This window comes from Agelaius tricolor, unplaced genomic scaffold, assembly GCF_023055355.1.
Source record: "Agelaius tricolor isolate 1412-34295 unplaced genomic scaffold, bAgeTri1.0.p SCAF_1, whole genome shotgun sequence".
NCBI classification, from domain to species: Eukaryota; Metazoa; Chordata; class Aves; order Passeriformes; family Icteridae; genus Agelaius; species Agelaius tricolor.
Window position 1 is genome coordinate 9,889,817 of NW_027269261.1, and position 23,437 is coordinate 9,913,253.

Here is a 23,437-nt window from a genome sequence, read left to right on the forward strand (position 1 = left end):
GTCAAGGACTGCCTGACTCAGTGCCTTTCTGTGTCCCAAGTATGGGCTTCTTCCTTTTTGCTCTGGCATGCAAAACCTTTGCACTGCTTCCAAGTGACTGAACTCTTGAGGTCCCTGATGTGAAATGTTTAACATAGCTCCTGGTCCAGCAGACAGCTTTGGATTTACAAATGTGAAAGGAGAGCTTTTCTTTTGGAATTTTAAACCCTGCCAAGAAGGCTGGAAGGAAAGAAGAAAATAATTCGAAAATCATCAGAAATTGACTTTATTGTACAAAATGGGGTTGCCCCTGCCCTTTCCCTTTGCACTGTGCTTTCTCCTATGCCCTCAGAAGAGTGAGCAGAAACGTGTGTTTCACTTGTAGATGAAGTGTCACTGATGAAAGAGCTCTGCCACCAATGGAGCCAACTGAGTGGTGAAGCTCTGCTGGATGTCACAGAGCGTATCACAGGTATGGCCTCCCCTTCTAAGCCAAGAGGTCTCTGAGGGAGTATTGACAGGGAATGCCTGTGGACAGACAGCAGAGTAGCTCCTCCACATCAGGAGGTGCTGAGCTTGTCCCTCCTGCCCAATAGCCAAGGCAGGTGTATTTGGCAGGCTTTCCCTGGCTGCTGCAGAGCTGTGCAGCATCTGAGATGGGGGCAGCGCTCGGCCTCGGGGCTGAGCTCTCACTGGGGCTCTTCTCAAGTTCCACAGTGACCAATGTCTTTGATTGCATTTAAACTCTAATGAAGTGCCATTTTAAAATGGGTACCACAACCCTTTTCCTGCTTAGCAGAATTGGTTTTGGGTACTTTCAGGAGCTGTTTGAATGTTGATGACTGCTGGTGGATTAATAGCATAGAGATAATGACGTCTCTTCCACCACAGAATAATAAATAGCTACTACATAACATTTTGCCTGATCAGAAAATAAGACTGGTCTCCAGAGCATTTCAGGTTTTGATCTCAGCCAAATCAGCCATGCAAGGAGCCTGTTGGTAGTAAATTTTTGTGTTTGATAAGTTGAGTTCATAAAATGAGCAGAGAGAAAATTCCAGAGACAATGTGAGAAAACACTCATGTTCCGGCTAAATTTCAGTCCCCTGTGTAGCCTTTCTCTCTCTCTATGCCCCTATTTCAGTGGACATTGTAAGAAAAATGCCATTAATATTGAGAGGGGAAATGCCATTAAAATGTGGAGATGCCCAAATGCCAGGGCAATGGGGTCTGGGTGTTTCTCTAAGACACCCTGAGGTTTGAAAGAGCTCTTTGTTGGCAGCCACAAAAGCATTCTGCTGAAGACACCAGCTAGGCACTGATGTTTCTCATCCAGCTGTCAAGCAGCAGCCATCTCTGGTGGGCTGGAGTTTTGAAGTGTGTTCTAATACTGCCCTTTGCTGTGTGCCACGGAGCAAAGGGAAGAGCCAGATGAGACCTCTGGCCCTTGACATCAAGTTACAAAAATGGAATCATTCCTTTTATTAGAAATCTCTCAATTGCCTCTCTAGGGTACATTTCTAAATCTTCCGTGTGGATTTAGACTACTTGTTAATGGAAATAAAAGGCAATTTGACATTTTATTAATTGTTCATGCAGAAACAAATAGTGAAATGATTTAGTAAAGGTACAGTCTGCCACAGGTACAAGGCTCTGGTTGGAGAAATTAGTCCTGAGGGGTTGGTGGTTCTGTTTCAAGGATGATCAGCTGCATTGCCCGTTTCTGGGCCATGGGGCTCTGAGTGCTATTTCACTGCTCTTGGCCAGAGAGGCTTGCCAGAAGCAAAAGCAGAGGTGGATCCTTGTTTGCATTGAGGCTGGTGGGTAAGGAGCTGTGTCTCTGTCCCGGCAGTGCTGGTGGAATGGGTCCATGCCAGGAGCCCTGACGTGGTGCAGCGCTACGCCCTGCCCGTGCTCTGGTGCTGCCTGGAGAACAAGGCGCTGCCTGTGCGAAGTGCCAACGTCTGCGCTGTGGTCACCAAGCTTGCCTGTGCCCTCTGCGAGGTGATGGGCACCCAGCTGATAAAGTGTGCTGAGAGCAAGCCTCCACATGTGCAGGAAAACCTCTCCAGCCTTTTGGGCTGGTGAGGGTTTGAAGTTCTCCAGAAAGCTGACGAAGTGCTGGGTTGGAGACCTCCGGATGGGACATGTTACTGGGACAAAAATGACAGAACACTAAGGACGTGGATCTGCCCCCACTCTCCATCGCCCATCCTAGTCATGGCATGGGGGGCCTGAAGGAACTCCAGACTGAGGGCAAGGTGAAGACCAAGCATGGATCAGACTCACACAGAGGTAAGCAGTGAGCAGGGCCGATGTCTGACAGGAGAGCAGCCAGTGTGCCGAGAGCTCAGCAGCATCTGGGCTCAAAGGCTGCTAAGGAACTGTAGGAGGGAAGGGCAGCAGCAGAAGAAATGAGGGCCTTGGGAAAAGCAGGTTTTGGCATCCTGCAGAATGGCTTTGTGGGGCCATGGCTAGAGATCAGCAGTGGCTGTGAGACAGCTTAGGGGCTGGGAGAGGACAGTGATCTAAAGCCACTGCCATGCCATCCCAAAGGCCAGTGGAGGCAGTGGCACCCCAGAACATTTTGACGTCAATGCCAGCTGGGAATGCAGCCACACTTGCACAGGAGAGAGCAGGAGGGGAGAGGTGTCAAATGTGGGAAATGGTCTGTCCCTCACCAGTTCCCTTTCCACTGCCCATCCTGTGCCAATCAGCTCCATTGGTTTGGCTTGTCCTTTCCTGCCAGGTCCCAGTTGGGGGCGTATGTAAAGGTCTTGAGGCATGAATGTGAGCAAGGCTGGATGCTTGATCTGAGCCGTATTTTCCTTACTGTGTTCTACTCTTTCCAGACCTCCTTGCCATATCCCAGTGGTGGGGAAATGAAGAAGGCATCATTTGGACTGCCTTTGATCCCCACAATATGCAAGGCAGGCAGTCTCCCTGTTGGAAGTGCTGCGGGGTCTTTGCCAAGCTCTCCCCAACGGGATTTGCAGGAGTCCGGGGAAATGAGGTAAGCCAAGGTGTCTGCTGCTCCAGTGTGCTGTTCACCTCACTCTTCCCAGCTCTTGTGGTCATTTTGCACAGTATCCCATATATTTAGGCAAGCCTCTGGTGTTCAGCATTTTCCTGAACAAAGGCCTTGAAAACTCCTTTTGAAAACAATGACTTCCTTGCCAGTGTCAGATTCTGGAGAGCACTGTGAATTCCCAAGTGTTTGGAAGGAAAGGGATCCTGTAGTAGTGGGGAGGCAACGGGCGGCACATGAAGTAGTAGAGCCCTTCTCTCTTGGCTTGGCAGCTCCATATTGTTGAGAGAAATTTAACTGATGCTAGTTTCATGAAAAATAAAAAAGCAAGCAATCTTTTCAGTAACTCAAATGCACTTTGAATTCCTCACCCACTAGAAGGCCAGATTAAAAAGGCATGAGTTCAATTAACTCACTTCTTCTCTTGTACCTGGTCGACAGCTTCTTCTGAACCTACAGCAACAACCCAGACGAAGAAAAAAAGAGCCCTCAGTGCAAGACAGGACCTGGGATGCCTCTGTTCCCAAAGGAACTCATGGATCCCTTCAGTTTGGATATTCATGTGCCTGACACCGGCCTTGGGAATGGAGGTCTGGGCTCCCAGCCAGCTAAGGGGGCCTTGGCCCAGGAGCCCCATGAGCCCGGATCAACCTCACACAGAGGTGAGGTGGGAGCTGGGCTGCTCTCTGATGGGAGGAAGGGTCTTGTGTCAGCCCAGTGAGGCTGTGCACATTGGCAGGGAACAGCTTTGGCCTGCATGTGCCCCTGCAAGGAGCTGTGCTGCTGCCAGTGCCCATAGAGCTGTAGGGCTGCTGAGCTGTGGGGCAGGGAGAGGAGCAGGAGGGTGCCTGTGCAGCTGAGGCGTTCCTGGAGAGCACAGGGCTCTGGGCTCCCAGCTGTGCCTGGGCAGCCCAGAGGCCAGGCTGTGCCTGTGGTAGCTCTGGGGAAGTGGCTCAGGGTTTTCCCCTGACCTACTTCAAGGTGCTGCCAGCAGGAGCATGTTTCCCTCTACAGCTGTTTAGAAGCTTCCAAAGAATCTGTCCCATGAAATATGGAGATTAATGTGCTTTAGATTTACTTTGTGGACTCTGTTACATTTTTGTGTCTCCACTTTTCAGGTCTGACAGGCTCCACTATTGCCAAGAATCTTCCCCAGGCACGTCCTCTTCACACCTTCCCTCCAAGCCCTTATGTCCCATCCGAGAGAGGTCTCCAATCAAGCCAAGCACAATATACGATGGAGATGATGAGAAAAGGAAAACTAGTCCTGGGTTCAAAGATATCAGAAGAAGCAGCCAGGAGCAGTGTTCCGAGGGAAAAGGATGTAAGGTAAGGAGACCAAGCTAAGTCCTGTGGTAGATTTTCAGTTTATTGGTTGTAGGCAGAACTTGGAAACCTTTTCCTATGCTGTGAGCGTAGGGAAGCAGCTGAGCCAAGGAAAGCTCAGCTGGACACTGTGCTTCAGGCTGTCTTTGCAATGGGTGTGCAGGGCAGATTTCATGTCCTCAGCATGTATCAATACCAGGAGAGGTCTCAGAATGGTTTCTGGGCTGTGTCGTGGTTTCTCCTCTGTCTTATGCCTGAGAAAACACCAACAAGCAGTCAGAGCAGCACAAGTTGTCCAATCTTGAAATGTAATCCTTCTCCATTTAGTAACCTATGGGTATCTATGCAGCATCTCTATGTCTTGGTGGTGTTTTGTGTCAGCTGTGTCTTCTTTGGTTGGAAAAAGGTGTTTGCAGGAAGCTGCCAAGTCAGGTTGTCTCAGCTTGTGAGTTGTACAGCCATGCCCTCTGCACAGTTGTCTCTGAAGCTGTTTCCAGACTCCATCAGGTGCTGGGCAGCTGTGTGCTCTGGCATGGCTTTGTCCAGAGGGAAGAGATGGGAGGTGGCCATGGGGAGAGCAGCCCAGAGCCCAGGCACACGACTGCCTTTGCAGCAGGGCCAGGACCTGCAGTTGTTTTGGGTTTGCCGTGGGGTGCAGGAGGAGGCAGATGAGCCACAGCTTTGGTAGAGAGAATGTGCAATCCAAGGCTTGGGTACTTGATTTCAGCCTTGCAGAGAAAGGGCCCAAGGTACCCCTGACAGGAATTGACCCTTTCAGTGAACTTTGAACAGGCCCTGCCTTGGCTCTTTAGCCGGGCCAGAAATGATGGGATACTAGGGATGGGTGTGCATCTATCCCCAGTGCCTCCAGCCCCATTGCTGGCCATGGCATGGGGGCCCTGGAGCAGCTTGGGCAGGCAGAGAGCTTGCAGAGAGCAGCAGGGCAGGGAGCTCTGCTGAACTTCCCAAATGCCAGTGAGCCTGAGCTGATGGATGTGTGGGAGCTGGAGAGCAGCCAGCATGCCGAGAGCTGAGCAGCATCTGGGCTCAAAGGCTGCTGGGGAACTGTAGGAGGGAAGGGCAGCAGCAGAAGAAATGCGGGCCTTGAGAAAAGCAGGTTTAGACATCCTGCAGAATGGCTTGGTGGGGCCATGGCTGGAGATCAGCAGTGGCTGTGAGACAGCTTAGGGGTAGGGAGAGGACAGTGATCTACAGCCACTGCCATGCCATCCCAAAGGCCAGTGGGGGAAGTGGCACCCCAGAACATCTTGATGTCAAACATGGGGATGGCAGCTGGGAATGCAGCCACACTTGCACAGGAGAGAGCAGGAGGGGAGAGGTGTCAAATGTGGGAAATGGTCTGTCCCTCACCAGTTCCCTTTCCATTGCCCATCCTGTGCCAATCAGCTCCATCGGTTTGGCTTGTCCTTTCCGGCCAGGTCCCAGTTGAGGGCGTATGTAAAGGTCTTGAGGCATGAATGTGAGCAAGGCTGGGTGCTTGATCTGAGCCGTATTTTCCTTACTGTGTCCTACTCTTTCCAGACCTCCTTGCCATAGCCCAGTGGTGGGGAAATGAAGAAGGCATCATTTGGACTGCCTTTGATCCCCCCAATATGCAAGGCAGGCAGTCTCCCTGTTGGAAGTGCTGCGGGGTCTTTGCCAAGCTCTCCCCAACGGGATTTGCAGGAGTCCGGGGAGATGAGGTAAGCCAAGGTGTCTGCTGCTCCAGTGTGCTGTTCACCTCACTCTTCCCATCTCCTGGGGTCATTTTGCACAGTCTCCCATTTAGGCAAGCCTCTGTGTATTCACCATTTTGCCCATCCAATGTTAAAGCCAACAAGAGCAGAGGTGGTGGTGGGGAAGAGGAGGCAGGGCTTCAAACCATCTCTGGATGGGTCCCGTGCTGGACTTGGCTTTTCTGTCAGCCAGAGTTTGGCCAGCTCTGTGCGATTGCAGCCACTTAAAGCTTAAGGACAATTATTCAGCTTTGCATCCTTTTGACTTTCTGTTACATTAGCTCCTTCAACAGAGTGACCATGCGAAGTGGGGTTCCCTCCTTTCAATGTACGCCCATTCCCTCCCCTCTCTTTCTGCATCCTCATATGTTCTTTTGTCCTGCATTTTCTCCAGGCCAAGGCCCAGCAGCAGAAGACAAGAGAAGACCTCGGAACACGCAGGTAGGTCCTGGGCATGTCTGTCCTGAAATGACCATTGGAATCTTGACTCTGAGGTGACATTTGAAAAGTTTGGTTAAAACTCATTGTTTGAATTTTTTTTTTGAATTCATTTCATTTCCTTGATGGGCTCAGTGGTCTCTCCCAGAGCCCAGTCCCTGGGAGTGTTCTCTGGTGTTGCAGTGAAAATTGCTCCAGTGTGAAGTGTTGAGTGGCAGGAGCTGGAGTGGTACCTTGGGGTCCTGGAAATACAGCGCTGAAAAGAAAATAATTCCTCTCCATCCTGCACATGCCTTTGATCTCTCTGCATCCTTTCTAGTGTCAAAATGAGACTAGAAAAGGAAGGCATTTAGCAGGAAATGAGAAATGTTCCCACTCCTTCCTTCTGCTTTTGAAGGACAATAGCTTTCCCTTGGTGTAGTTTCTGAGCTGAACGCCTTGACATATGAAGGAGATTCATGGACATTGCCTGGTTAGACACTGTCGGAAACAGGGAAACCTCCTGTGACAGAAATTCCTTTTGTCTTTTCAAATGGAAGAGAGGGAGACTTGCAAATGGATGCAGCCTAGGTAGGGTGTGGGTTTGTCATCCTCTGACAGCACAGTCCCAAAGCCACCTATGGCAGGGTCACAGTGACAAATCTTTTCCCTGTCTCTGCCTGTGTCAGTGTTGCAGGCTGGGGCAGGAGATGCTTTGTGCCTGTCCCTGCCTTGCCTGATCCCTGACAAGTGGAATTGTGCCAGACAAAATGCTGGGTCTGGTGCATCTGGGTCAGGCAATGCTTTCAAGTTTTGAAAGCCTCATTGATGCTGTTGTTGTTCCTTTGGCACCTCTGGGCTGTGTAATGATAGGAGAGATGAGACTTGGAGAACTAATTCTGCTGATGCAGAGGAAGGGATCAGATCCCCTGGTTCCATTGCTTAGGGTTAGTTCTGCCAAATCCTGGGTATGGCCCCTTTGGAACGACTCCTTCATTGCTGGTATGCAGCTGGAATGCCTAATGCAGCTAGAGAGAAGTATTACTCAGTAAGGTGACATTTTTCCTGGATTATTTCTTGACTAGAAATTCCTTATGTCATTATTCTTTTCCTGTTTTCCTTTTGTTACTCACCCAAGCATTCTGCAGGGTGAAAGAATCCACTTTTGAGACAGGTTTTCCTCTCATAGTGCTTGGCCGCCACATGATTTTATCCTCTGTGAAGCCATGTAAAGAATTAGTTCTCCTTGATCTAACAGCTCTTTTGGGGAGTATTTGAAAATGACTGGCCATGGGCTTTTTCTGTTAAGGGCATTTTGAATTGTCAGTATTAGCCAAGATCAGAATTGTTTTGAGATAGGTCGTGTTTATTTGGGTTTGGGTGTCTCTGCTGAAAAGAAAGCAGAGAATGAACCCCTGGAAGAAGTAAGTAGAGCACAAGTGCAACTTTGCAGGAGCTCTTTGTTCCCTACAAATACAGGCTTGCAGAATACTGGGCACATCTAGTGGAGAAAGCAAAGCTGCTTTTGCATCTAAGACGTGGTGCCATTGTTTGTGTCCCAGAACTCAGAACTTCCTTTGTTGTAAAGAGTAGTATAAAAAATCCCCAAAACTGCAACACCCGACCTAGAATTGAGTGAGAACTACAGAAACAAAGGCTTTGAAAACTCCTTTTAAAAACAATGACTTCCTTGCCAGTGTCAGATTCTGGAGAGTGCTGTGAATTCCCAAGTGTTTGGAAGGAAAGGGATCCTGTAGTAGTGGGGAGGCAACGGGCGGCACATGAAGTAGTAGAGCCCTTCTCTCTTGGCTTGGCAGCTCCATATTGTTGAGAGAAATTTAACTGATGCTAGTTTCATGAAAAATAAAAAAGCAAGCCATCTTTTCAGTAACTAAAATGCACTTTGAATTCCTCACTCATTAGAAGGGCTGATTATAAAGGCGTCAGTTCAATTAACTCACTTCTCTTGCACCTGGTCGACAGCTTCTTCTGAACCTACAGCAACAACCCAGACGAAGAAAAAAAGAGCCCTCAGTGCAAGACAGGACCTGGGATGCCTCTGTTCCCAAAGGAACTCATGGATCCCTTCAGTTTGGATATTCATGTGCCTGACACCGGCCTTGAGAATGGAGGTCTGGGCTCCCAGCCACCTCAGAGGGCCTTGGCCCAGGAGCCCCAGGAGCCCCGATCAGCCTCGCAAAAAGGTGAGGTGGGAGCTGGGCTGCTCTCTGATGGGAGGAAGGGTCTTGTGGAGCCCAGAGAGGCTGTGCACATTGGCAGGGAACAGCTGTGGCCTGCATGTGCCCCCTGCAAGGAGCTGTGCTGCTGCCAGTGCCCATAGAGCTGTAGGGCTGCTGAGCTGTGGGGCAGGGAGAGGAGCAGGAGGGTGCATGTGCAGCTGAGGCATTCCTGGAGAGCACAGGGCTCTGGGCTCCCTGCTGTCCCAGGGCAGCCCAGAGGCCAGGCTGTGCCTGTGGCAGCTCTGGGGAAGTGGCTCAGGGTTTTCCCCCGGCCTGCTTCAAGTAGCTGCCTGTAGGAGCATGTTTTCCTGTGCAGCTGTTTAGAAATTTCCAAGAAATATGTCCCATGAAATATGGAGCTTTAGGTTTGCATTACAGGCTCTGATCTGTTTTGTGTCTCCACTTTGCAGGCCTGGCTGGCTACCCTCTGGCTAAGAGGTTTTCCCTGGCAAGTCCCTCCATCCTCCTTGCCTCCAAGCCATTTCTTCCCATGCCGAAGAGCTCTCCTTCAACCATCCCAGGGAAGATGTGCCATGGAGAGCAGGAGAGTGGGAAACCTGACACTGGCTGTGAGGAGGAGAGCTGAAAGAAACAGGAGCTCAATTCAGAGGAAAAAGGAAGTAAGGTAAGGAGACCAATCTAAGTCCAGTGTGGTAAATTTTCAGTTTATGTGCTGCCAGCAGAGCTCTGAGGCCTTTTCCCTGGAAGGAACTGACCCTTTCACTGAGGTTTGAACAGGTCCAGATTTGGCTCTCCCTGCTGTCTCAGGGCAGCCCAGAGGCCAGGCTGTGCCTGTGGTAGCTCTGGGGAAGTGGCTCAGGGTTTCCCCCTGGCCTGATTCAAGTAGCTGCCTGCAGGAGCATGTTTGCCTGTGCAGGTGTTTAGAAGCTTCCAAAGAATCTGTCCCATGAAATACAGAGAATATAATATACTTTACATTTACTTTGTGGACTCTGTTACATTTTGTGTCTGCACTTTGCAGGTCTGACAGGCTCCACTATTGCCAAGAATCTTCCCCAGGCACGTCCTCTTCACACCTTCCCTCCAAGCCCTTATGTCCCATCCGAGAGAGGTCTCCAATCAAGCCAAGCACAATATATGATGGAGATGATGAGAAAAGGAAAACTAGTCCTGGGTTCAAAGATATCAGAAGAAGCAGCCAGGAGCAGTGTTCCAAGGGAAAAGGACGTAAGGTAAGGAGACCAAGCTAAGTCCTGTGTGGTAGATTTTCAGTTTATTTGCTGTAGGGGAACTTGGAGACTTTTTCCTATGCTGTGAGCGTAGGGAAGCAGCTGAGCCAAGGAAAAGCTCAGCTGGACACTGCGCTTCAGGCTGTCTTTGCAATGGGTGTTGAGTGCTGACTTCATGTCCTCAGCATGTATCAATAACAGGAGAGGTCTCAGAATGGTTTCTGGGCTGTGTCGTGGTTTCTCCTCTGTCTTATGCCTGAGAAAACACCAACAAGCAGTCAGAGCAGCACAAGCTGTCCAATCTGGAAAAGTAATCCTTCTCCATTTAGTAACCTATGGGTATCTATGAAGCACCTCTATGTCTTGGTGGTGTTTTGTGTCAGCTGTGTCTTCTTTGGATGGAAAAAGGTGTTTGCAGGAAGCTGCCAAGTCAGGTTGTCTCAGCTTGTGAGTTGTACAGCCATGCCCTCTGCACAGTTGTCTCTGAAGCTGTTTCCAGACTCCATCAGGTGCTGGGCAGCTGTGTGCTCTGGCATGGCTTTGTCCAGAGGGAAGGGATGGGAGGTGGCCATGGGGAGAGCAGCCCAGAGCCCAGGCACACGATTGCCTTTGCAGCAGGGCCAGGACCTGCAGTTGTTTTGGGTTTGCCGTGGGGTGCAGGAGGAGGCAGATGAGCAACAGCTTTGGTAGAGAGAATGTGTAATCCAAGGCTGGGGTTCTTGATTTCAGCCTTGCAGAGAAAGGGCCCAAGGTGTCCCTGACAGGAACTGAACCCTTTCAGTGAACTTTGAATAGGTCCTGATTTGGCTCTTTAGCCAGGCCAGAAATGATGGGATAGTAAGGATGGGTGTGCATCTATCCCCAGTGCCTCCAGCCCCATTGCTGGCCATGGCATGGGGGCCCTGGAGCAGCTTGGGCAGGCAGAGAGCTTGCAGAGAGCAGCAGGGCAGGGAGCTCTGCTGAGCTTCCCAAATGCCAGTGAGCCTGAGCTGATGGATGTGTGGGAGCTGGAGAGCAGCCAGCATGCCGAGAGCTCAGCAGCATCTGGGCTCAAAGGCTGCTGGGGAACTGTAGGAGGGAAGGGCAGCAGCAGAAGGAATGAGGGCCTTGGGAAAAGCAGGTTTAGACATCCTGCAGAATGGCTTGGTGGGGCCATGGCTGGAGATCAGCAGTGGCTGTGAGACAGCTTAGGGGTAGGGAGAGGACAGTGATCTAAAGCCACTGCCATGCCATCCCAAAGGCCAGTGGGGGAAGTGGCACCCCAGAACATCTTGATGTCAAACATGGGGATGGCAGCTGGGAATGCAGCCACACTTGCACAGAAGAGAGCATGAGGGGAGAGGTGTTAAATGTGGGAAATGGTCTGTCCCTCACCAGTTCCCGTTCCATTGCCCATCCTGTGCCAATCAGCTCCATCAGTTTGGCTTGTCCTTTCCTGCCAGGTCCCAGTTGAGGGCGTATGTAAAGGTCTTGAGGCATGAATGTGAGCAAGGCTGGGTGCTTGATCTGAGCCGTATTTTCCTTACTGTGTTCTACTCTTTCCAGACCTCCTTGCCATAGCCCAGTGGTGGGGAAATGAAGAAGGCATCATTTGGACTGCCTTTGATCCCCACAATATGCAAGGCAGGCAGTCTCCCTGTTGGAAGTGCTGTGGGGTCTTTGCCAAGCTCTCCCCATCGAGATTTGCAGGAGTCTGGGGAGATGAGGTAAGTCAAGGTGTCTGCTGCTCCAGTGTGCTGTTCACCTCACTCTTCCCATCTCCTGGGGTCATTTTGCACAGTCTCCCATTTAGGCAAGCCTCTGTGTATTCACCATTTTGCCCATCCAATGTCAAAGCCCACAGCAATGCCCCAAGAGCAGAGGTGGTGGTGGGGAAGAGGAGGCAGGGCTTCAAACCATCTCTGGATGGGTCCTCTGCTGGACTTGGCTTTTCTGTCAGCCAGAGCTTGGCCAGCTCTGTGTGATTGCAGCCACTTAAAGCTTAAGGACAATTATTCAGCTTTGCATCCTTTTGACTTTGTGTTACATTTACTCCTTCATCAGAGTGACCATGCTAAGTGGGGTTCCCTCCTTTTTTTGTACGCCCATTCCCTCCCTTCTCTTTCTACCTCCTCATATGTTCTTTTGTCCTGCATTTTCTCCAGGCTAAGGCCCAGCAGCAGAAGACAAGAGAAGACCTCGGAACACGCAGGTAGGTCCAGGGCATGTCTGTCCTGAAATGACCATTGGAATCTTGACTCTGAGGTGACATTTGAAAAGTTTGGTTAAAACTCATTGTTTGAATTTTTTTTTGAATTCATTTCATTTCCTTGATGGGCTCAGTGGACTCTCGCAGAGCCCAGTCCCTGGGAGTGTTCTCTGGTGTTGCAGTGAAAATTGCTCCAGTGTGAAGTGTTGAGTGGCAGGAGCTGGAGTGGTACCTTGGGGTCCTGGAAATACAGCGCTGAAAAGAAAATAATTCCTCTCCATCCTGCACATGCCTTTGATCTCCCTGCAGGCTTTCTAGTGTCAAAATGAGACTAGAAAAGGAAGGCATTTAGCAGGAAATGAGAAATGTTCCCACTCCTTCCTTCTGCTTTTGAAGGACAATAGCTTTCCCTTGGTGTAGTTTCTGAGCTGAACGCCTTGACATATGAAGGAGATTCATGGACATTGCCTGGTTAGACACTGTCGGAAACAGGGAAACCTCCTGTGACAGAAAGTCCTTTTGTCTTTTCAAATGGAAGAGAAGGAGACTTGCGAAGGGATGCAGCCAAGGCAGGGTGTGAATTTGTCATCCTCTGGCAGCACAGTCCCAAAGCCACCTATGGCAGGGTCACAGTGACAAATCTGTTCCCAGGCTGTCTCTGCCTGTGTCAGTGTTGCAGGCTGAGGCTGGGGCAGGAGATGTCTTGTGCCTGTCCCTGCCTTGCCTGATCCCTGACAAGTGGAATTGTGCCAGACAAAATGCTGGGTCTGGTGCATCTGGGTCAGGCAATGCTTTCAAGTTGGAAGCTTCATTGATGCTGTTGTTGTTCCTTTGGCATCTCTGGGTATGTAATGATAGGAGAGATGAGACTTGGAGAACTAATTCTGCTGATGCAGAGAAAGGGATCAGATCCCCTGGTTCCATTGCTTAGGGTTAGTTCTGCCAAATCCTGGGTATGGCCCCTTTGGAACAACTCCTTCATTGCTGGTATGCAGCTGGAATGCCTAATGCAGCTAGAGAGAAGTATTACTCAGTAAGGTGACATTTTTCCTGGATTATTTCTTGACTAGAAATTACTTATGTCATTATTCTTTTCCTGTTTTCCTTTTGTTACTGACCCAAGCATTCTGCAGGGTGAAAGAATCCACTTTTGAGACAGGTTTTCCTCTCATAGTGCTTGGCCGCCACATGATTTTATCCTCTGTGAAGCCATGTAAAGAATTAGTTCTCCTGGTTCTAACAGCTCTTTTGGGGAGTATTGGAGAATGACTGGCCATCAGCTATTTCCTTTAAGGGCATTTTGAATTGTCAGTATTAGCCAAGATCAGAATTGTTTTGAGATAGGTCGTGTTTATTTGGGTTTGTGTGTCTCTGCTGAAAAGAAAGCAGAGAATGAACCCCTGGAAGAAGTAAGTAGAGCACAAGTGCAACTTTGGCATGAGCACTTTGTTCCCTACAAATACAGGCTTGCAGAATACTGGGCACATCTAGTGGAGAAAGCAAAGCTGCTTTTGCATCTAACACATGGTGCCATTGTTTGTGTCCCAGAACTTCCTTTGTTGTAAAGAGTAATATAAAAAATCCCCAAAACTGCAACACCCCACCTAGAATTGAGTGAGAACTACAGAAACAAAGGCCTTGAAAACTCCTTTTGAAAACAATGACTTCCTTGCCAGTGTCAGATTCTGGAGAGCGCTGTGAATTCCCAAGTGTCTGGAAGGAAAGTGATCCTGTAGTAGTGGGGAGGCAATGGGCAGCACATGAAGCAGTAGAGCCCTTCTCTCTTGGCTTGGCAGCTCCATATTGTTGAGAGAAAGTTAACTGATGCTAGTTTCATGAAAAATAAAAAAGCAAGCAATCTTTTCAGTAACTCAAATGCACTTTGAATTCCTCACCCATTAGAAGGCTGGATTAAAAAGGCATGAGTTCAATTAACTCACTTCTTCTCTTGTACCTGGTCGACAGCTTCTTCTGAACCTACAGCAAGAACCCAGGTGAAGAAGAAGAAGAGCCCTCAGTGCAAGACAGGACCTGGGATGTCTCTGTTGCCAAAGGAACTCGTGGACCCCTTCAGTTTGGATATTCATGTGCCTGACCCCGTGTGGTGGTTTTACTGGAAATGTGTTTTTGGGGATTCTGTGTTTGCACCAATGGATATTCAGGCTTTAATATTGTCATCTAACCTGGCCATTGGGACATTGGACACGCCTCTGAGAACACGGGGCCAAAAGCAGAGCTCTCCCCTGGGAGGGTCTCTTGGGTTTCCGGCAGGAAAGAGTTCGGGTCTCTCCCCTGGCCCAGCTGCTGGCTGGGCAGGGGGAAAGCCATGTGGCCGAGAGAGGTAGGCCTGAGCCCGGGGGTGGAAGAGGTGGAAGAGAGAGAGAGAGACACCGGGAGCCATAGGGCAGCTCCCCCAGAGAGAGAGAGTACAGCCTGTGCTTGAGACTGTGCCACCTCGGAACTTGGTAACGTGTGCCGGCAGCACGGCTGGGACGGAGAAGCAGAGGAGGGGGGGGAGTATGCAGCGAGAAGGTGTCCGGCCGCTGCGGGAGTTCCTGAGAAGGCAGAGTCTGAGTTTTTTAACCCTTTTTTTTGGAAAATGAAAACTTTACAGAACATAGACCTTTCCTAGAAGAGAGATAGAGTGGAAGATGAGGAAGGAAATGGGCAAGTGTGAGAGAGTTCTGGGCAAGTGAGAGATAGTGGAAGAATAGAGAAGAATCCTAGTGGGAAGAGATGATGGAGTGGCTTTTGCTGGACTCTTTTTGTACAGCCATGGACAGAACCACGTTCCTTGGGATACAGAGACTGTGTCTAGGGGGAGGCAATGCCTCAGAACCAAGAGGGTTCAGTGTTGGTGTCCCTCGGCCCCAAGGGGTGAAAAAAATATGGGGGGGACAGGTATCCCAAAGGAGAGACTGTGGGGACAGGTGTCCCAAAGGAGAGACTGTGCCTTTTTGGAATGGGACAGAGCATCCTTAAAAAGACAACCCTAGAAGCAGCTCTGGTCCATGTTCAGTGGTGAGAGCACTCGACATGAAAGGAAGAGGTCACAACGGCAGATGTACTCCGGGCAGTGCCACAAGTGACAGAAACACACGAGGCTTCGGCTGTGTTTCCAGGGGAAGCCCATGGTACAAGAAGGACTCCTCTCCTCTTGAGGAACTGAGGATAGATTGTCTGAAGGGTGGTGCTGGACCAAGAGTTGGTGATTTTGGGGAATAGATGTATTGTATTGGAAATTTGGTGGGGGGAGGAGGAAATGTATTTGCAAGATTTTCATTTTCCAAAAAAAAATGGAGAGACCATTTCACACATTTGTGTGAAAACTCGGGCTCTGCCTTCTCAGGAACTCCCACAGCGGCCGGACACCTTCTCGCTGCTCCCCCCCCTCCTCTGCTTCTCCGTCCCAGCCGTGCTGCCGGCACACGTTACCAAGTTCCGAGGTGGCACAGTCTCAAGCACAGGCTGTACTCTCTCTCTCTCTGGGGGGGCTGCCCGATGGCTCCCGGTGTCTCTCTCTCTCTCTCTCTTCCACCCTTCCACCCCCAGGCTCAGGCCTACCTCTCCCGCCCTCATGGCTTTTCCCCTCCCCCTGCCCAGCCAGCAGCTGGCCGGGGCAGAGACCCGAACTCTTTCCCGCCAGAAACCCAAGAGACCCTCCCAGGGGAGAGCTCTGCTTTTGACCCCATGTTCTCAGAGGCATGTCAATGTCCTAATGGCCAGGTTAGATGCCAATATTAAAATGTGAACATCCATTGGCCCAACCACAGCATCCCAAAAACCACATTTCCTGTCAAACCACCACACCCCGGCCTTGGGAATGGAGGTCTTGGCCCAGGAGCCCCGGGAGCCTGGATCAGCCACACAAAAAGATGAGGTGGGAGCTGGGCCCCTTTTTGTTGGGAGGAAGGGTCTTGTGTCAGCCCAGAGAGGCTATGCACATTGCCAGGGAACAGCTGTGGCCTGCATGTGCCCCCTGCAAGGAGCTGTGCTGCTGGCAGTGCCCCTGCAGCTGTAGGGCTGCTGAGCTGTGGGGCAGGGAGAGGAGCAGGAGGGTGCCTGTGCAGCTGAGGCATTCCTGGAGAGCACAGGGCTCTGGGCTCCCTGCTGTCCCAGGGCAGCCCAGAGGCCAGGCTGTGCCTGTGGTAGCTCTGGGGAAAGGGCTCAGGGTTTTCCCCTGGCCTGCCTCAAGTGTCTGCCAGCAGGAGCATGTTTCCCTGTGCAGGTGTTTAGAAGCTTCCAGTAAATGTGCCCCATGAAATACAGAGCTTCAGATGCTTTAGGTTTGCATTGCAGGCTCTGATCCATTTTGTGTCTCCACTTTGCAGGCCTGACTGGATACCCTCTTGCTAAGAGGTTTTGTCTGGTAGTTTCCATGTTCCCTTATCGACCAAGTCCTCGCCTCCAGCCCAGAAGAGCTGTCTTTCCTCGAAGATCAGGAAGAGGCCGCCGACTGACCGAAGAGTGTTTCAAGAACAGGATTTATGTTTTAGGCTTCACAGTTACATCTATACATATGTTATTTAGATGTAGTTATTTATTTATGAACATTTATAAATAAATTATTTGCAATTATTTGCAGTCATTATTTTTAGTCATTATTTTTATTATTTTTAGTCATTGTTTTTATTATTTTTAGTCATTATTTTTATTATTTTTAGTCATTATATATAGTTTTGAATAAATGTATTTTGATTGTATATTTAGATTTTGATGACATTATTTTTATTGTATCTATTTTATTTTGAAGATTTTTAAAAATTTTATTTTTAAGAATTTTATTCATTTTTTATTTTAAAAAATTTAGTTTAAAAAAAAAAATTTAAGTAAACCAAAGGAAATTGTGACACTAGGACCTGCTAGCCTCAAGGTTATGGGAGTGCAGCTCACTCGATGTGCCAGTGTCTCACCCTGTCCTTTCCTCATTGGGCCTCCTCTTCCTCTTTTGCCATGTTTTCTTTGTGTCATTTCTGCTGCTTTTTGTTACTTGGCATTACAACGGGGCCACCATTGATATGTTTGGGGGAAAATGGATCCAAAAGATCCTGTCTAGTCAAAAGTTTTCTACCTAGATGCATTCTGTGCTCACCTCATGCTCACTCCTCTGCCAGTGTGGCTGCATTTCCAGCTGCTGTCCACATGTTTGAAGATGTTCTGGGGTTGCCACTGCCCCCACTGGCCTTTGGGATGGCATGGCAGTGGCTTTAGATCACTGTCCTCTCCCTGCCCCTAAGGTGCCTTACAGCCACTGCTGATCTCCAGCCATGGCCCCACAAAGCCATTCTGCAGGATGGCAAAACCTGCTTTTCTCAAGGCCCTCATTTCTTCTGCTGCTGCCCTTCCCTCCTACAGTTCCCCAGCAGCCTTTGAGCCCAGATGCTGCTGAGCTCTCGGCATGCTGGCTGCTCTCCAGCTCCCACACATCCATCAGCTCAGGCTCACTGGCATTTGGGAAGCTCAGCAGAGCTCTGTGCCCTGCTGCTCTCTGCAAGCTCTCTGCCTGCCCAAGCTGCTCCAGGGCCCCCATGCCATGGCCAGCAATGGGGCTGGAGGCACTGGAGATAGATGCACACCCATCCTTACTATCCCATCATTTCTGGCCTGGCCAAAGAACCAAGGCAGGGCCTGTTCAAAGTTCACTGAAAGGGTCAGTTCCTGTCAGGGGTACCTTGGGCCCTTTCTCTGCAAGGCTGAAATCAAGTACCCCAGCCTTGGATTGCACATTCTCTCTACCAAAACTGTTGCTCATCTGCCTCCTCCTGCACCCCACGGCAAACCCAAAACAACTGCAGGTCCTGGCCCTGCTGCAAAGGCCTGGGCTCTGGCCTTTGGCTGGGCTCTGGGCTGCTCTCCCTATGGCCACCTCCCATCCCTTCCCTCTGGACAAAGCCATGCCAGAGCACACAGCTGCCCAGGACCTGATGGAGTCTGGAAATAGCATCCGAGACAACTGTGCTAAGGGCATGGCTGTACAACCCGTCCAGGAGCTTCACGACGCTGCGGAAGCCAGGGCACGACACCATCCACAGCAGCGCCAGCTCCAGGGGCACAAGGGTGCCCCTTGTGCTGCGGGGGGGCCGCGATGCCCTCAGCGGGGCCGGTGCTGCGCCGCGCCCACCCCGAGATGCGATTCCGGGACGCTCGCTTGATGGCCACCTGCGAGCCAAGGCCAGCGGCGGCCTAAGCTCGCCCCGCTCCGACCGGGCCCCGTCTCTTACCGGGGCGCTGTCGGCGAGCCGGGTCCCGGAGTAAACGCTGCCGCAGCCGCCGCCGCCCTCCCGGTAGAGCTGCTCCAGGGGAGCCTTCTCCGCCCGTGAGGGCGGCACCGCGCTCTCGCCATTCTGCCCGGGGCACCCGACTGCTCCGGCCGCTGCTCTTTGCCGAGCCGTCCCCGGCACCGGCGGCTCGGGGCCGGCGGCCGAGCTGACGAGTGGCGAAGCTCGGACCGGGGACAGCACCGGCGACGCTGCCGGGGACGGGGCGGGAGCCGGGCGGAACCACGGGAGGGGCTTCGTTCGGGGCCGGGGCCAGGCCAGAGCCCGCACCAGGCGGAGCCAAAAGCCCGCGCTGCTCCTCCAGCACCAGAGTCAGCGGCACTTCCAGCGGTCCCACAGCCAGCACGGAGAGGGCCCGGCGGAGGCGGCCCCGCCGAGGAGCGCATTGCGGGACGCGGCATGGGAAAGGCGGAACACGGACGGGACGGCACAGCTCGGCACGGGAGTGAAGAGGGTGTGAGAGGGAGAAGGGGACGGAGATGGAGCAGAGTCGAGCGGAAAATCGATCGAGAGAGGCGCTGCTGCTGTTGCTGCTGACTCCGCGAACCCAGCGAAGGAGCCGCCGCGAGTCCCGCGCAACGAAAGAAATTAACAAAGAAATAAGTACCTATGAAAGAAATAACTGAATAAATCACTACAGAAATGAATAGAAGCGTTGGCTTGCAGCTTTCTCCTTCCTTGGGTGAGATGAGGCATTTCCCTGGGAAGAATTCCCTGTCCTGATGGTTGTGCCAGAGCAGACAGGAGTGGAGCCTTTAATTTTCAGGTAGAAAAGGAAAATAGTGTCAGTAATGTCATCTCTTTTCATCCTCTGTCGAGACAGTTGCAGGCTGCTAAAAGACATGGTCTTTTGTTGAAAGAAGGTGTTGCAATGTTGAACTCGGTCCCAAGTTTCTTTTTCTGCCAGAGGATGAGGAGGGGAAGTATCCCAGAATTATGGAGTCATGGCATGGTTTGGCTTGGAAGGGGACCTGAAAGATCACATTGTTGCACCCCCCCTGCTGTGTCTGGGGACCCCTTGCACTAGACCAGCTTGTCTAGAACTCCATCCAGCCTGGCCTTGAACACTGTCAGGGATGGCACATCCACACCTTCTCTGGGCAACCTGTTCCAGGAGAGTCTTTTTTCTGAATCCCTCTTCTAAACCTACTCTCTTTCCATTTGGATCCATTCTCCTGTGCCCTGCCCCTTCCTGCCCTCGTACAAAGTCCCTGCCCAGCTTTCTTGTAGGTTGCTGTCAGTGGAAGGCCACAGTTTGTGCAAGCCTAAGCCTAAGTCTCTTTTCCAGGCTGAAGAAGCCAAGCTGTCTCAGCCTTTCCTTGCAGGAGAGGTGCTCCAGCCCTCCCAGCATCTCGGTGTCCCTCCTCAGCACCTGCTCCAGCCCATCCATGTCCTTGCCATGTGTGCTGGGGAGCCCAGCAGGGCTGGACGATCTACTGCAGGTGGGATGTGGAGGGGCAGAGTCACTGTCCTCCCCCAGGAAGGCCTTATTTGCAATGCAAGGTGAGAATACACAAAGTTCATCTCAAAATTCCAGTGGTTTTTAGTGAACCTTGAAACGGGTGGAATAGACTGTATTTTTTATGACATGATTCTTGTATCCTGTGGGCTCATATATTTCTGTGATTTTACTGAGATTGCATTGCTACAGCCACAATGATTTCCATGGAATCATCTCTTAGCTGTGTTCCTGTAACTGGGCCAAGAAGGATCAAATGTTCCTTTGAAACCATCTTTTCATTCAGCTGTAGATTTTCATGCTCTTCTGCAGCTGAGTTTTAGACTAACCATACAGATGTACCATCGAGGACTGCTGAAGGTATAACATCCTTCTTGATCATTTTCAGATTCTTATTTGCTATTTTCTTATTTGCTTATTTGCTAAGACTTGCAATTCCCATTTGTTTTGGTGGGAATTCAGAATTTCTGGCCTGGCAAAGTTCCATTCCCTGAAGGCCCTGTTAAGCAGATATAAACATGTGCTAAATTTGGTGTATGACTCTAATGTCCATCTTCTGTCTACAGCATCACTTTGCTTTCACAGTCTTGATAAGATTATAAAATCAGAACTTGGAAAGAGCATGAAATAGTTCTGCTTTGGGTCCTTGCATCATCATTATATTTGAAGAACTTTGCAGGAGCATCATCTCTCTTGCCAGTATAAAAGCTTTTTTATTATAGTTACAGCATGGGTTAGTGGTTTTTTAAAAGCACTGTTGCCAACAGCAAATGGTTTGAAATGTTATAAATGTTATCCTATTAAGTACATGTGCAAATTTGCTGAAGTTCCTTTTGTATAATTTTGGTTACAGAAAGTTCCTTACCACTTCCAACTTTTTTCCCTTTCTCTGCTCATTAATTTCCACCTCTATTCCTAAGTATCTGCCATGTATAACAGTACTTCTGACAGAATTCACTTCACCTGATTCTAAGGTTTAGGTAGTTCTCTTTCTGCAATACAGAAATACGTGAATTCCTTTGAAATACAGGAGAAATACAGAAATTCTTTTGAAATACAGGACAAAGAAGTCCTTAGTCAGGCTGACTAAACCTAGCAATACACAGCTCCAGCAGAGAACACAAGCACCATAAGGAAGATTTCTGGGAATGTTGTCCTAGGAAGAGCAGAAAAGCTCATGTGTGCACAGTCCAAGCCTCAGGGATCTCCAGACACATGGATTATGGGAACATCTGGTTATGTAGAGGTGCTGTATGTATCTTTCCTTGTTTATATATTGGACCCAGTTCCCACTGGTTAATATATCATCAGCCATGTTTCTCACCCTTTGGATCAATATTAAATATTTCATATTAATGTTCAATATATCTTCTGAACATCTGCAAAGGCATTTAGTACAGCTGTTGTACGACATTTTCTCCACACTGTGTCTCCCATAGAAGAAGTATTTTGCAGGGGAAATATTACTGCCTCAATTTTCAATTGCAAGTCATCTCCATTTGCAATTCACACAGGTGCCCAGGATGGGCTTATGATCCAGCAGCTCTTCCTTAAGGCACAACTGCTGCATGTGCAGCTTTTTTTTCCGTGGCCCTGGGCGAGGAGGGAACTGAAGGGTGCATGGACTGCCTGAACCTCCTACAATCTTCTGTAGAGAGGGCAAGCAGAAAAACGAGTGAAAAAAAAATGTGCTTTTCCACCAGGTGTTCCCTATGAACAGGCAGAGCCAACAGTGACAAGCAACTTGTAAATATCCTGCTCCACCAAGTGTCTGCAGTTGGATCTGCAGCACTGGGAAAGACGTGGAGAGGTTTTGCCGGAAACCCCTCTGCCTGTGACTGCAAACGGATCTGGCTTATTTTATTTTCCTACTGTCTGGATGATTGACTAATGAAGGCCTAATGAAGGCGGGGGAACAAACTGCCTCAAGGTACCAAAGGCAAATTATTCGAAATATTTGGCTACAGCGCCGGATGGTGTTCTGAGGAGAAAGATGGATGATATATTGTCATAATTGGAATATGACACCTATACACACCCCTCAAAAAACACAACTGGAGCACCAATCCAGCTTGGCAATTTCAGGTTTTTTTCCTAAATTTTTCCTCACTCCCACGATGGGGCACAATTTTTATTTTTTTTTCATGACATACCATAACATTGTTATGGCTTTCATTGTTATAGACTAAAAGGTAGAACAGATGTTTGAAAACAAAACCTCTCAAAAACTGTGACTGATTAAGATTTTCTGAAATATTAAAGATGTAAAAGCACTATCAAAGTATCTTCTTCTAATATCGAGGATCTTCCCCAGCAGAAAAGAGTTCTGTACAGACAGTGCAATATGTTCTCCATCCTCACACTGGGGAGGTTTTACACCCACTCCCCAAAACAGCTTTCATGCCACAGGAGAGAGGAACTGTGTCTCTGAAAAGGTTTTCTTGAGCTATGGTAAATATAATTTAAGCAAACTTTTATTAGCAGTGGTAAGGAATTTTCTGTAAGCAAAATTTATTCAAAAGGAACTTCAGCAAATTTGCACATGTACTTCATAGGATAAATCAATGTTGTTTTTTTTTTATCAGATACCACCATGAATTGGAAAAAAAATGCGCTACTTAATTTTAAGCAAAATTTTAATTTTAGTTCATAGGCTTGTTTGCATTAAAAAGAGCTATTCCAAAATCAAATTCACATAAAGTTCAGCATGTAAATAAGCTGAAGTTATCATTGGTCAAGATCTGTTGCTGAAAGGCAAGGGCTCTGAATGACATTTCAACAACCTTGTGCAGCAACAGGAAAAACAAGGACACACAAAACCAGAGCAGCAACAGCACCTCTCAGTGCACAGGATGAGGAGTGAAATTGTGCCCCCACCTCAGTGCATTGTCAAACACCACCTGCAAACTGCTGCAGACAGTGACTCCAACACTGACCAGGGCCAGGGGAGCTGGAAGAGCAGCTCTTCCCACATTGGAGTTGGCATTTTCCACCTGAAGATGTGCAGGCAGTTCAACATGTGAAAAATGCTTATTTTATGATTGGCTTTTTGCAAATTTTGAAATTAATATTATATGTGTTGTGTTAGAAAGTTATGCTGTATTAATTTTCTCAAGTAGTGTGTTAAATATTGTTTTAGGTAATAACAAAACGTTAAAATAGAAACTATGCTATGTAGGATCCTTTTTTTTTAAAGAAAGGGCTTGCACTGAGATAGCAGCCACAGGACACCTAAACCTTTCAGAGAAAGAGAATTTATTGCTCCATTATCAGAAGAAACAAACTTTTTCCTGCCTCACTCAGGCAGGATGATGCCATTAGGATTATGACGAAGAAGCTGACACTGACCAGACAGAATCCTGTGTTTGAATGGAATTTATGCATCATGGATGAGGTGTATGGATATGCAACAGGTAAATGTTTTTAAGGGTTAATCCTCTCTTAAGAGGTGTCCTTCTTCAGGCTTATGTTGCTCAGAAAAAGGTACCCAGACATCCGTAACTCTTTGTTCCTGTTGTCTCATATGGTCCTAATTCAATTTGTCCAAAATTTTTATTACTCTAATTACATTGCTATTTTTATAACCATTTCATTAC

At 49.2% G+C, this 23,437-nt stretch overlaps 3 long non-coding RNA genes across 3 annotated transcripts; 2 read left to right on the plus strand and 1 right to left on the minus strand.

Annotated features, from left to right (window-relative positions):
* Positions 1-249: 249 nt before the first annotated feature.
* LOC139587832 (uncharacterized) lies at positions 250-18,871 on the minus strand. Its single transcript, XR_011678513.1, has 3 exons — positions 18,326-18,871; positions 11,933-14,081; positions 250-6,338 (listed from the first exon to the last, which is right to left on the minus strand). It is a non-coding gene; the product is annotated as an uncharacterized lncRNA (long non-coding RNA).
* LOC139587842 (uncharacterized) lies at positions 5,903-8,662 on the plus strand. Its single transcript, XR_011678516.1, has 3 exons — positions 5,903-6,036; positions 6,464-6,510; positions 8,470-8,662. It is a non-coding gene; the product is annotated as an uncharacterized lncRNA (long non-coding RNA).
* LOC139587836 (uncharacterized) lies at positions 11,506-14,324 on the plus strand. The gene is made up of 3 exons (XR_011678515.1): positions 11,506-11,622; positions 12,061-12,107; positions 14,070-14,324. It is a non-coding gene; the product is annotated as an uncharacterized lncRNA (long non-coding RNA).
* Positions 18,872-23,437: the final 4,566 nt, after the last annotated feature.